Below are 12,905 nucleotides of genomic sequence, written 5' to 3'. Positions count from 1 at the left end.
TTATTTAAAAAGATTATTAAAATATATAAAAATGCAACATACAACTATATATAGCACAGTTTTTTTTTTTTTTTTAATATTTATTTTTTTGGCAGTTTCGCCTTAAGATAGGACTGATCAGAACTGGCAGGAAGCGAAGTGGGAGAGAGATAGGGGCGGGATCGGGAAATGTCCTCAGTGGATTCGAACTCAGGTCGCCCATGTCTGCCTGCTGCCCACAAGGCTATCAGCGCAGACGGCTGTAGCCTACTATATTTTTGTCAAATATTTTTGTATTATATATTTGGGGAATAGTTTATTTTTGTAGAAAAGATAATGTAAGTCATTCAACCGTATTATTAATAATTTTTAGTAAGCATGCATCTTTCAGTTAAAATGTAGCCTACTGCAATTTATAAAGTGCACTGCTCTCGTGCATGAAGTAACTTACACGTTTCTAAACTTTACCATACTTCATTAGTATATCGTACACTATAAAAAGTATAAAGTGATTTAATATCTGAGAAGCCCCTCCATCAACATCATCATCAGAGCTCTCGCTCGCGCTGTGCCATGGCAGGGGTGACGTCACCCGTGCATTGACTCGCGCTGGCTGAGAGCGAGAGCTTGAACAGACCGAGCGAGGGTTAGAGAGAGAGCAGCGGGCTGGGCCCACGGACAAAAACTCGCCGAAAAGGATTTACATTCGCTACGTATCGTCCCACCAATCCAAGTCTGCAAAGAGAGTGTGTTTTTCTGCTTTCCTAAAGCCCGATCTGTCAGGAGTTACAGCAAGGTAAGAAGAAGAACACGCTAAAATAGAGTAATAAAGGCTCGCTTAAAGTTGCCTTGGTGTGCTTTCCGAGCAAAAACTGTGATCACTATCGCGTCTGTATTAATTTTGCTTCTGTATCGAGAGGATCTGTGGACATAGTGCAATGCAAAATGAGAAAGAAACAGGAGCACTTTGAGTGATTGTCTTTCTCAGGTTCGTCTTTTGTCTTTAACAGCTCTGTTGCCACAATAGAGATCACAACCGCCTCCTTAAGTTGCTGGATTTGACACATGTTCGTGTAGCAGTGAGGATCATCTGTTGATCGATATAGTTTAAATTCCGCTTTTGGTTTGTCTTTGTTTTAATGCATCCTACTAGAGAAAGAATGAAACGATGGCTGCTGAGAATGTCCATTGTCATTCCGCGCCATGGAGTCATTCCACATTGTACAACAACCGCTTTCCCAGATATATATCCAGTGCCGTAAGGGATAATTGTGTGTAGCGTAGTTTATTGTTGATATATACATGTTATTCACTGAGGTGAGAGTGTTATGAATGAATTAGCATGGCAAGAAGTGAACATTACTTTACTGGAAGTGAATGAAACTGGGATTTTGATGTAAAGTGAGATTGGCTTAAATGGTATTCAACCCTCATGTTGTATTTTATATGCTCAAACATACTTCCCGTTTACTTTATGACTTTTTCTTATCTTATGAGAACTGTAATCAACATTTAAACTTAATGACACATCCTCAATGGAAAAAAATGTCATTATTTCGGTTTTGGGTCACAGAAATCCCTTGTTCAGGTGAATTGGTATACAGTATAGCAATGCAGACTTGTTGGTTATATTGCATTTTTATACAACATGTTTGTACTGGAATCGAATTGACACTAAACAGGAAAAAAATGTTACTATACTAAGCCACACTTTGTAGAATGTGTGGTTAATTTTCAATACTATCTGTACATTTCAGGACCCTTGAGCTCTCATCAGAACATGAAGACATATTGCTTTAAATGATGCCAAATGAATGTGCTAAATACAGTTAAAGATAATAATTTGAAAAGTTGGGTCCCAGAGAAAGATTTATTGCATTTAATACACTGTCTGATTGCTGTTATTATTTTAAAATGGTTTCTTTCATGCCCAAAGTAAACATGGCACGTCTTGTGGTTTGCAGTTGTTGTGTTTTTTCTACATTTATGGTCAGGTTCTTGATATTATTCCTTTCCATCTCCCTTTCACAGACTCTTGGTACTTGCATACTTCTCAGTATTATGATAATTGAATTTTACACCAGTCAGGATTTCGCCTGCTCGGCTTACGTGCTGTAAGTGGCTCAAATACTGGGCTACTTTGAAGACAATAATCGTATTTTTATAGTTTCTCATGAAACATCCTTAGAGGATTGGAAAAGCTAATCTGCTTATACTTACTACACAACGCTGGTACTTGTGTTGTATTCCCATCACATTTACAAAACTCCCAAACCGTATGTGTTTCAACATATTTTGGATTTCTTGTTTGAGTTATGTATCGATTAGAATGCGCGATATGTCGAATTTCAGTTTCGACTGATTTAAAGTTTCACTCTGATCACACCCATTACTGACGTTTCTTTCATGAGTCGTGATCTGTAGCGTTTCTGCCTTGCTTTGACAGGTATGTGGAATCGTAGGCATGACGACTGAACATGGTAACAACTCACTTGCACGTTCTGTTATGAAACTCGCATGTAAGTGTCACGTAGTGTCTGTCATTGTGCAACAAAAGACAACATAACTGAGCTTACGTAATGCACCAGTACAATTTTATAAAATGAACTTTAAAGCGATAGTTTACCCAAATTTGTCATTTACTCACCCTCATGTTGTTCCTATGAGTTTTTGTCGTCTGTTGAACACAAAAGAAGATATTTTGAAGAATGTTGGTAACCAAACAGTTGTAGTCATTTATTCCATAATAGGGAAAAATTACTACTATGGAAGTCAATGGCTCCAGCAACTGTTTGGTTCCCAACATTCTTCAAAATATCTTCTTTTGTGTTCAACAATTTGAGAAGCAGTAAGTGCTGACAGAATTTTCATTTTTGGGTGAACTGTCCCTTTAAGCATGTTTTTTCCTTTTCATGTTTACTAACAATTGTAAAAGGTTTTGAAATGTATTACTTATTATGTTAAATTTGAAAACAACACTGCCATCACAGTGTGCTCCTCCTTTTATCCCTGTGGCATAAGAAAGGAATTTGAATTCTCCTTTAGTCCTGAAATAGTCCCAGAATAGTCCAAAAATGTCCCAAGTGCTCTTGTTACTGATCTCATTTACAAATGTGCTGTTTTCTGGACCAGGACTCTGGAATGTGCTGTGCACACGGTACTCTCTCAGTACCAGCCACCAGTCCCCAAACAAAAGACTGTTCAGTCAAAGCGTTTCTCTCCATTTGAGCTTTGCCATCTCTAGGACATGGCTAAAACTTTCAGTGTAAGCTCACTGGTATGTCCACAGTCTCCGAATGATGGAATCCGCCATCATTTATGCAGTTTTTTTGGTATGTTATTAAGTTACAGTCTGTAAAGGCAAGAGATTTAAATCTATTAGTGCTGTCAGCCCTCGTTCAGAAATGCTGTACTTGGTGATTTACAGATGAGTCAGTCAATTAGAGACATGTTTGGTTTTGCAGTTCCAGACATGATTTGTTTGAAATTATAGTTCACGTTGGTTGGTAATTGCGTCCAGCTTAGAAATCTTGCAAGGCAAGTGTTTTCTGCATCTCTCAGCTGGTTTACGCCAACATCTCCGCAACTGGCTCCCTCAGAACTTTGACCTAAATGTACTTTAACTTTTCTATAAAAGGCTGTAATTATAGTGTTTATGGATTTGGCAGGGTCTTGCAAGTATTCGGCGTAACCGCAGATAGTTTGTGGTTTAGTATTTTGTAAATGTATTGATTTATCACATACTGGTGGTTAAAGCTACCCGTTTTCCCTCGCTGGGTGGATGTCCACTAAAAATGTTGTCAGTTTGTATAGTTGATGTTCATGGTGCTCACATTTTTGTGAAATTACTCGATTTGAAACTCTTGATGTAAACCTGCAAAATGGATCTGGATGTATGAACAAAAATCCCACATATCATCGTCCCATAAATTTAGATCGTGGGGGAGAGAAAGGCTCGCATCTGGAACATCACGTCACAGTGGAGTTTGTGGCTTGGAGCTGGAAATTGCTTTTTTGTGACTTGCCGTCCTACAGCAAATTTTAATCTTTCCCCAAAATAAGAGAGAGAGAAGGCCCAGATTGCCGGCCCCTGAGACAGACGTCCCAGTCTAATAGAGCGCACAGATGATGGTTAAAGGTCAGGCCGGAGTTTTGTTATTTTTACCATAATCATTTGTAATCTGGAGCGGCTTTTATGCTTGCAGCTGATTTAGCAATGATGGAACTGAATTGGTCGACGTGTCTCTGGTAAGAAAGAGGATTTATCCTGTGCAGCACGCGGCGCTCCTGAAATGTGTTATTCCTCTGGTTGGATGGGATTGAAAGGCCATGTATGTTTTCATAGGTCATATGTGGAGACTAAAGAGATTTGACTGTGAAAGCGATCATGGACCATTATTCCAGAGACTGTTCCTCTAAATCAGCATAAAAATACCCTTTTTTCCCTCATGGAATATTCAGTGCCTGCAAAGCCATGAAAGATGACAGTGTATGAAGATCTCATATAGGCATAAATTCAGCTCAGTCTTAAGGAAAAAGATAACTATTTTATGAGATGGAGATATCGTTTGAATTTGTACAATGTAAATGGTATGAAAATGAACTAATTTTAGAAAAAACCCTAAACATAATGGTCACTGGGATGTAAGCAGATTGTACGAAAACAAATTCATACGAATTAGCCTCCAATTCTTCAAAACATAAAATAATTTTGAATTGCCATGAGGTAGGGTTAGATTTTTAGAACATTAAGGGTGCGTTCACATTTATAGTTCGGTTCTCTTGGTTCGTTTGGTCCGGACCAAAAAAAGAATACGATACATTTGGTCCTGGTCTGCTTAGCGTTCACACTGGCATTTTTGACAGCGAACCTAAAGATACTGAACCTAAAGGCAGAGTCACACGTTCACAACCTGAATGGTTGGTTTGAATGACATATATTTCGTGATGGAACTTACAGAACACTCCGAAAAATAGGTGTGTTCAACTTAAAGCGGCACTGCGCAGACCAATCGGAGTATGACATCAAAGTCGAATACGTCTGATGGACTAAGCGCGCTCATTGTTGCGTGTACATATGATCTTATTTTTACCATGCACCTGCGAACTGAAGAAGAGCTCATAAAAGTCACTTTACCTCCTCGTTGCTCCAAGTTTGCCCTCTGCTCATTTTGTGCTCGTTCCGCTTTGTCAAATCATGTCGCATAATGTGACATCTTGTCATTACATCCAGTTTTTGGTTCATTTAGAAGTATTTGGTCCACGTTGCATTCATATTTTATTCAAACCACACCAGTTTGGAAGTGGACCGAGACCTGTCTTTTTAGCAGCCTCGGTCCGCTTGTTTGGTGCGCACCAGGGCTCGGATGGCAGCGTTCATACTTACTCAAACAAACCGCACTAACAGGGCAATCGCACTAGAGTTCGTTTTAATCGAACCAAACATGACAAGTGTGTAAATATCTGCATGAAACAGCAGACGAGCTGAATGAGATGCAGATGCACTCTCTGCCAGCAGGTGGCGCTTAAACCGTTTCTTTGGTTTCCGCTGTAAACAAAGCAGCGCTGAACTTACAGATTTAATATGCATTATACAGAGGCAAGATGAAAAGAAAAAATACCATCTAAACTTTTCTAAAGACAGTAAGTTCCCCTCAGACATACATTCATATAAACTCCTACACCTAAATGAATCGCGATTTGTTTAGCATCTCAACCGATTTGAATCGTCACGTATTTGAATCAATTTTCAACCGGCTCGCAGTTAATCGTTACATCCCTAGTACACACCCTTAAAAAGGGTTTGCTGGCTTGTAGACATGACAATATGATTATGACAAGATGTTAAATATGACAAAATTCTCAACAAAAGACAAAGTTGATGGCTCATCGTCAGGCTTTTTTCCATGTTTGCACAAAAGCCTCCTTTAGCTTTGTTTTCCATGCAGACTTTGCGATCTGGATGTTCAGTGCCATAGCGGTGGCATCCGTTTAGAAAGGGCAATTTATTAAACGAGGGCATTGTTTTGTTAATTGTGTTTTCGTTAAAGGAACAAGGTTTGTTGGCCATGGGGAATGTTCTCATGACTAACTATTAGCAGTTAAGGAGATTTTTACCGAGGAGCTATACATCGTGTGAAAACTCACTGGGAAATTGAACTAGACTTTGTCCCTTGGCTGAACCTCTTTCTTTCACAAGCTTTCCAGGGACTATCACAGACTTATATAGCTGCATAGAGCATCTTTCTCTTTCTGGCTTTGTTGTGTCTTTGCAGGATTGCAGCCCTGGCTGCTGCTTCCATCCATCCTCTGATCACTCTTTTTACTGTCAGACCTCCTCTAGCCAGAACTATGACCTCCCAGTAAAAAAAAGTTTGTATTGCAAATAACCCCCCCCCCCTTATTAATTTATTAATTTTACTACTTTTTTTCTCATGACGCTACAACTTGAACTAACCTTGAACTAACATTAAAAAATGAATAAAAAAAAGAAAATAAAGAATCTAAATTTTTATTACATAAAATGTTTTATATTCATATAGTATTAAAATAATAATAATAATAATAATAATAATAAAAAAATCAGCATTACAGTATTGACATTCTTTTGTTTCCTGGCAGACCGATAAAACATTCAGCACCCTGGCTTGCGGAAGTTCTAGTGCAGTCCAATCTGATTGGAACCTGCGATCTTTGCAAGTGTTTTCCAGTTTTCTTAGCAATATGCGTCAGGCGGCCTGTGAACCGAATCCGTGGCCATGCCAACTAAAACTAACTCTTCTCTATTTGTTCTGTCTATAACCTCTATCATGTCACTCCATCAGCTGGTCTAGCAAGGTGATTGTGTTTTCTCATACTAGCAGATATCAGACCTAATCTTCCTTATGAAAGGTTCTGTCATCTCCCTGTGAAATATATATGCTCTTTCTTCTGCGCACACACACACATGCATTCTTAAAGGTACACAGATGCATCCCTTCTGCTTGGGAAGAACATAATCAGACACAACATATTTAGCCTTTCTCTTTAGCACCCTATTGCCATTTACACCGAACTGATCATTAATTCATTTTCCAGTCATAAACACTGTAATTAAGGGTCGCCTGCTCATAACTGCATGGCTGGTTTTGAATTTCCTCAGCGAAATGGCCATTCTGGACTGGACAGGGTGGTGCAGGACAGGAGTGTGAAATTCAACACCACCTCTAAGTGCTTCATTGCAGCTTGGAGTGAGCAGCAGATTTGGGCCCTGCTGGCCCCTCTCCCCTGCTGATTCAGAGCCTTCTCCTGCCCTCCCCCTCGCTCACACAGGCCCATGCTGAAGAACAGAAAGCAGCCTCAGGTGTAGCTAGAAGTCATGGGAATTTGAGATTCTTTGTCCATCTGATGAAGATGGCTGTTGCATAATAAGATCTGCATACTTAGACCAAAAAATCATGCCATTCCATACCTGTATGACTTTGTTTTTTCAGTGGAACATATTTTAAAGCAAATATCTTGTTTTTGTTCATACAGTGAAAGCCAATGGGGTCCAAAAGTTTCAAGCGCCATTAAAGTAGCGTTACATGAATCCATACAAATTAAGTGGTTTAATCCACATCTTCTGAAGTGATATGATTACTTTGTATGATGAATAGAAATGTTTATTAAAAAATAAATACACTGATCAACTCATGTATACTCTGACAGACATTTTTGTATATCAAGTGTTTTAGAAGCTAGAACATAGACAGATGTGTTGAAATGGATGTGTTGACCATAACCACATGTTGAAGACAGTGAGGTTAATTGTCTGTGAATAGGTAACCAGGGGCTGTGTTTGTGTGTGTTTGTGTGTGGATATCTGTGACTGCTTCAGAGCTCCACAGCCCAAGGCCTGACCACTCACAGTCAGCCTCTGAGATAAAGGTCATGACCACAAATTTGTGCTGTCAACCATATAGAAGAAGAGACAGGAGATTGAGCTAGAGGAAGGGAGAGCGATTGAAGGAAAGGAGGAAGAAACAGAGGAAGAATGGAGGAGTTCACATAAAGGCTGGGACACACCAAGCCGACGGTCGGCCGTTGGCCAACGGCGAGCGACGGTCGGGCTAGTTTGTTTGGTGTGTTCCACTTGTCGGGCTCACGTCGGCGGCAGTTTGCCCGATTCAACGTGTTGAATCGGCGTCGGGACCGTCGGCGCGAGTGAGAGCTCTGATTGGATGTTCAGTTTAGCGAACAAGTCTGCCCGAGAATTAAAGCGAAAGTGATGAAAACAAGCACGTAAATAAAGGCGGTACGGACAGAAGGCTGTTTAAATGTTACATGATCTTTCCCAATGATTCTAATAAGCGAATGTTTTCATAACAACATGAGCCGCTTAAAATTATTGAAGTTATCAATGTTACTGATATTCAAAATGGTAAGCAAGCGCTGCATTTTTTACGTTTCGTATATCTGCGTTTATCTCGTATATCTTTGTTTTGGTTTCTCCTTTTGAATGACGAATATATACTATTGATAGCTGCTGATATAGGCAGTTAATTCCTCTCACGCATATGCAGAACGCACGTGTTAGTTTGCTGTCGGCTGTAGTCTGTGCGGTGTGTTCGAGCGCAGCTTTTTGGTGTCGATGTGAGGCGACAACACCGTCGGCTTTCGTCGCCACTAGTTCTCTGAAGTCGGCTTGGTTTGTCCCGGCCTTAAGAGATTCACACACCAGACAAAGATGTACCAGAGGGACGGAGAGCAAGAGGCAGGAAGTTGAGCTTTATGTGCTGTCACTGTGAAGTTTGATTCTGTTGGTGCAGTAAGTGTTTGCTGCTTTTTGTCAGAAGGTTTGTTTGGAGCGGTGCTGATGGCTGTTGCTCCAGTTAATTTAATTAACTTGGTTTTCTGCTTGCTTGAATCCAATTGTGTAAAAGTGTTTGGCATCTCTAAATAAACAGTTGTGTTTTTCGGGGTGATGTTTCTGAGGACCTTTTAACAATAGTCAACAAGCTCTCTATATTTCTGTTGGGTGTTTGAAATGGTAGAAATTTGGACCAAACAGCCATTGTTGCCCAAGAGATTTAAAAAAAATGGAAAAAGCATTTTATATATTATTTACTCATTTGTATATGCACCAATATTAACAGCACTGTACAGTACATAGAAATAAACAACAATCCATGTACACTACAGTGAGAAATCTTTTGGTTTATAAACATCTTTAATGCTACTTTTGATAAATGTATGTCCTTACTGAATAAACTGTTGATTTCTTAAAAAAAAAAACTTGACCAAGACTTTTGAACAGCAGAGTATGTTTTTGCTAAAACTTTTTTTTTTTTAGCAAAACTAATGTTGCCAAAACAATTTTGCTTAAACAAAATGCTATTCTATTAATACTCTGAAACGGACAGTTGAAACAAACTGATTTGTGGAAATGAGTCAAGCTTCTCAGCTCTAGTGGCATTTTTTTCCTGCTGAGGTTTATTATTTCTGTTTTAGCACTTTCATATGAAACTAGCCTATCCACACTAATGGGCGAATAAAAAGTGCATTATTATTTTGTTGACAGTATCAGTTCATGTTGAATATATAATTATTATCTAATATCTTCCTCAGCTCTGGTCCCTATATAACTAAACACACTCTTGCGTATTGAGAAAACCATAGCAAGCTTTCTGAAGTGATACCTGAATTAGGGCTGCACAATTAATCGAATATCTAATCGCAATTACAATTATGGATGCCACAATTACGTAATCATTCAAAACGGCAATTAATCGTTCAGTCCACTTATGTTATTCTGCATGCTTAAGATATGTTTTTTCTTTCTACATGTTATCTTAAGGGTTTTTCCATTGTTTTAGTTTTAGTATAACATTTTATAATACCATTCATATTTTTACTTTTTTTATAATTTAAAGAAGAAACTAATCCGATGTATATTTGACATTTGAGGCTTAATACTATAGAAAAGCACTAAAGGTTTTTCAGTTAGAGTGTTTTCAGCTTGTTTATTTTCATGTAAAAATATGGCATGCAGTTGCATCAAACAATCGTATAAACATCATTTAATGTAAATTGTGATAATTGTAATTAATAATCGCAATTACAATTTCAAGGTAATAATCGACAGTTATGATTTTGGTCATAATCGTGCAGCCCTAACCTGAATCCCTTCTGGGAAGCCAGAGTAAATTAATTTGATACCCTGGAATCTTTCCTTATCTCAATTTTTCTCTCAGTTCAGGGAACGGATGTAGAGTAGGACCCAGCATGTTATCATTAAGCTGTGTTTACATCGAAAGTTACGTGATACTACATGTTCTCCATCTCCGGACCTGTTCCCTCTCGTAAATGAACTTTGAACATGGGTGAGGTTGTAATCGCTTCAGCAGTGCCACCAGTTTCCGTGAAATTTCTCCTCTAATAAATTTCACCTTTGTTTCGGAAGACAAAACAGTTTAAACTCTTACCCAGTTTCTTATAAACCGCGATGGGGCCTGATAGACAATCCCATTATCTCTTCTTTTATCTTACTTTCTTCTTCTTCTCCCCACAGGGTTTTTTTTTTTTTACTCCTTTCCCCCGCTTTCCCCTTGTATCTCTTTACCTTATGGAAGCCTGTCATAAATCTCTATGTTCTGACCAAACCACATTCATGCCATAATCTGCAGGGTCACTCATGCTTGGAAACTGTGCTTTTTAAAGCTTAACATTGTGACCCAGCAGTAGAATTTAGATATACTTTGTTTTATGCTCCAGATTTTAGCTTCAGAACCTCTGTTTATTATGTAGCCTAAAGTTTAGTTGACTGCTTCTAGCTTATCAGCATGTATCCAAAAACCCTCATGCATGACCTTTGTGGTCAGACTTTGACTATTGGAATAAGGGTTGGTCCACTTTGCAACTTATTCTGCAAACCACCCATTTACGCTTTAACCAAGTTCACAGCTCATCAATGATACCACAATAATAGACAGTGGAAAAAAACTTCCTACAAACTCAGATTAAGGCCCTGATATACTAATGGCAAAGTTATTTTTTGTTCTTCGTGTATTGAAGTGCTTTTCTCTCAATAAAATAATTAAACAACAAAATGACAGTGGTGAGAAAACAGCAGTTAAGAAAGCATCTGATCATAATGATGTGGAAATGTTATGCATGCAATAGATTGCTTGACAGTATAAAACATAAAAAAAGTCTCAGTGCCCTTTTCAATGCGAATTTTTGTCTGCATTTATATATTCTGTGGAAGGCGTAGGACCAAGAAATGTTCGTCCAATTAAAACGCTCGGTCCGAGCATTTTAATTGGCTTTCTTACCTGCCTGTCAACGTATGTATCTGTATACCTCTGTGCACCCGGTTCATGCAGACAGGATACGTAATCAGCGCGTTCACGCACGCTGGGCAGACAGAGCGAGAATGGCAGACAAACATCAACAACCCGATCTTCCTTCCTGGTATTGTAGTACTTTTAAAGTTTTCTCAATGACACATGATGAAGCCCAGCGGTTCCCAATTCCAGTCCTCGCGATTCAGATAACCAGCTCATTTGAAGTGAGCTACGTGCATGAACTGTGTTCCGATCGATATGATCCCTACACAGTGTTTATTGCTCCCTCCTCCCTGAGCAGGGGAAATCCATTGAAGTTTACTTCACTTCAGAACATGGGCTGGAACTGGGAACCGCTGATGTAGCCTATTGTAGTAATGTTGTCTCTGGTATTCTGATCTGTGAGCATATATGCGTTCAGGGGCATGGCTTTGGAGGGCGATTGCAGGGAGGGTGGGACGTTCGCTTTCAGTGCTATCAGGCTAAAGTTAGCATTTTCCAAGATCATCTACTGCACCTTTAATTTAACAGTGTGTTCATGTTTGTATTTGCGTATGACCTCGACAGACTGAACAGAATAAATTGACTGGAGAACATTTCCACCTCAAAGAAGGCGGATCACCAGAGCCACACCCACCTATTACATAATCACCAGGGACCAATGACAGTTCGAAGGTATATACCAGCCAGAGTGAACTTTTCTGGAAAGCCATTTCAAACTCCAAATAAACTTTGTTTTGGCTTAATTTTGTTTGAAATGACACTAGTTCATTCTTTGATTTCACTAGAGGCTTATCGGGCCTTTAAAGATTTAACCTGGCAAATTTTGGATTTTTTCCCCTCAGAAGCTCTGCTAAACGTGATTTAGTTTCCAGATTGTTTGTAGTAATTCAGCCAGCTCTTGCCATTTTGTGTGCACTATGCATCAGTTACCGGACTGCGTGTGGTCCATAAGTGTGCCATCTTAGAATGTCTGGAGATGTGTCTGATCTGAGCTAAACTGTTAAGACTCCCCTTTGTCCATGTCCCAGTGGTAGATCCCTTCAGCCCACCGCTTTGTGTAAGTACCCTGTACTCTCTCTAGTGTGTTCACTGGCCTTGCCCTGCTTGTGCTGCAGTGTGAATTGCATGTCGGCTGAGTGTGCAAAACACTTCTTCTTTATTCATGAAGGGAATGGAGTCCTACAGAGAAAGAGAACACACATGCTTTCTCTCTCATGGCACTCTCTCATGGAAGCACATGAAGGTATTTGCTGATGAAGCTGTGGCTTGTGTTTGTTGGGCCGATGCCACGAATGTGCTTGGGCTATTGCCTCTAGGCATAGGTCAGGGTAGTTGACTAGTCGTCCATCAACCAGTCGACTAAGAGGATAAACGGCACTCGAGAGACTTCAGCTTTTAGGCAGTTAGCATGGTACAAAACCCTTTCTGAAAGCCATCAAAGGACCACTTTTGTAACGGATTGAAATAAATGATATAGACAGGATCCCTAGACCCTCATGACGGTGTTTTTATGACAAAGCAAGATCAGTTTAGGTTGTTCAAAATCATGTGGTGCGACTCTCCAAATGTAATATTTTCAATTTTATTAATTGTGCATAAATACAGTTTACCTTGAAA

General features: G+C 39.4%; 1 protein-coding gene across 1 annotated transcript in view; it reads left to right on the top strand.

The window, feature by feature from the left end:
- The first annotated feature begins 617 nt into the window (after nucleotides 1-617).
- nck2a (NCK adaptor protein 2a) overlaps nucleotides 618-12,905 on the top strand; it is a 65,571-nt gene continuing 53,283 nt past the window's right edge. The window contains exon 1 of the mRNA XM_016486468.1: nucleotides 618-775. The gene's annotated coding sequence lies outside the window, so the exon portion shown is untranslated. The remainder of the gene's footprint in view (nucleotides 776-12,905) is intronic.

Source organism: Sinocyclocheilus anshuiensis, unplaced genomic scaffold, assembly GCF_001515605.1.
Source record: "Sinocyclocheilus anshuiensis isolate Anshui unplaced genomic scaffold, SAMN03320099.WGS_v1.1 scaffold9, whole genome shotgun sequence".
Classification (NCBI taxonomy): domain Eukaryota; kingdom Metazoa; phylum Chordata; class Actinopteri; order Cypriniformes; family Cyprinidae; genus Sinocyclocheilus; species Sinocyclocheilus anshuiensis.
The sequence above is the reverse complement of the archived record's forward strand: the minus strand, read 5'-3'. Positions and strand labels throughout refer to the sequence as shown.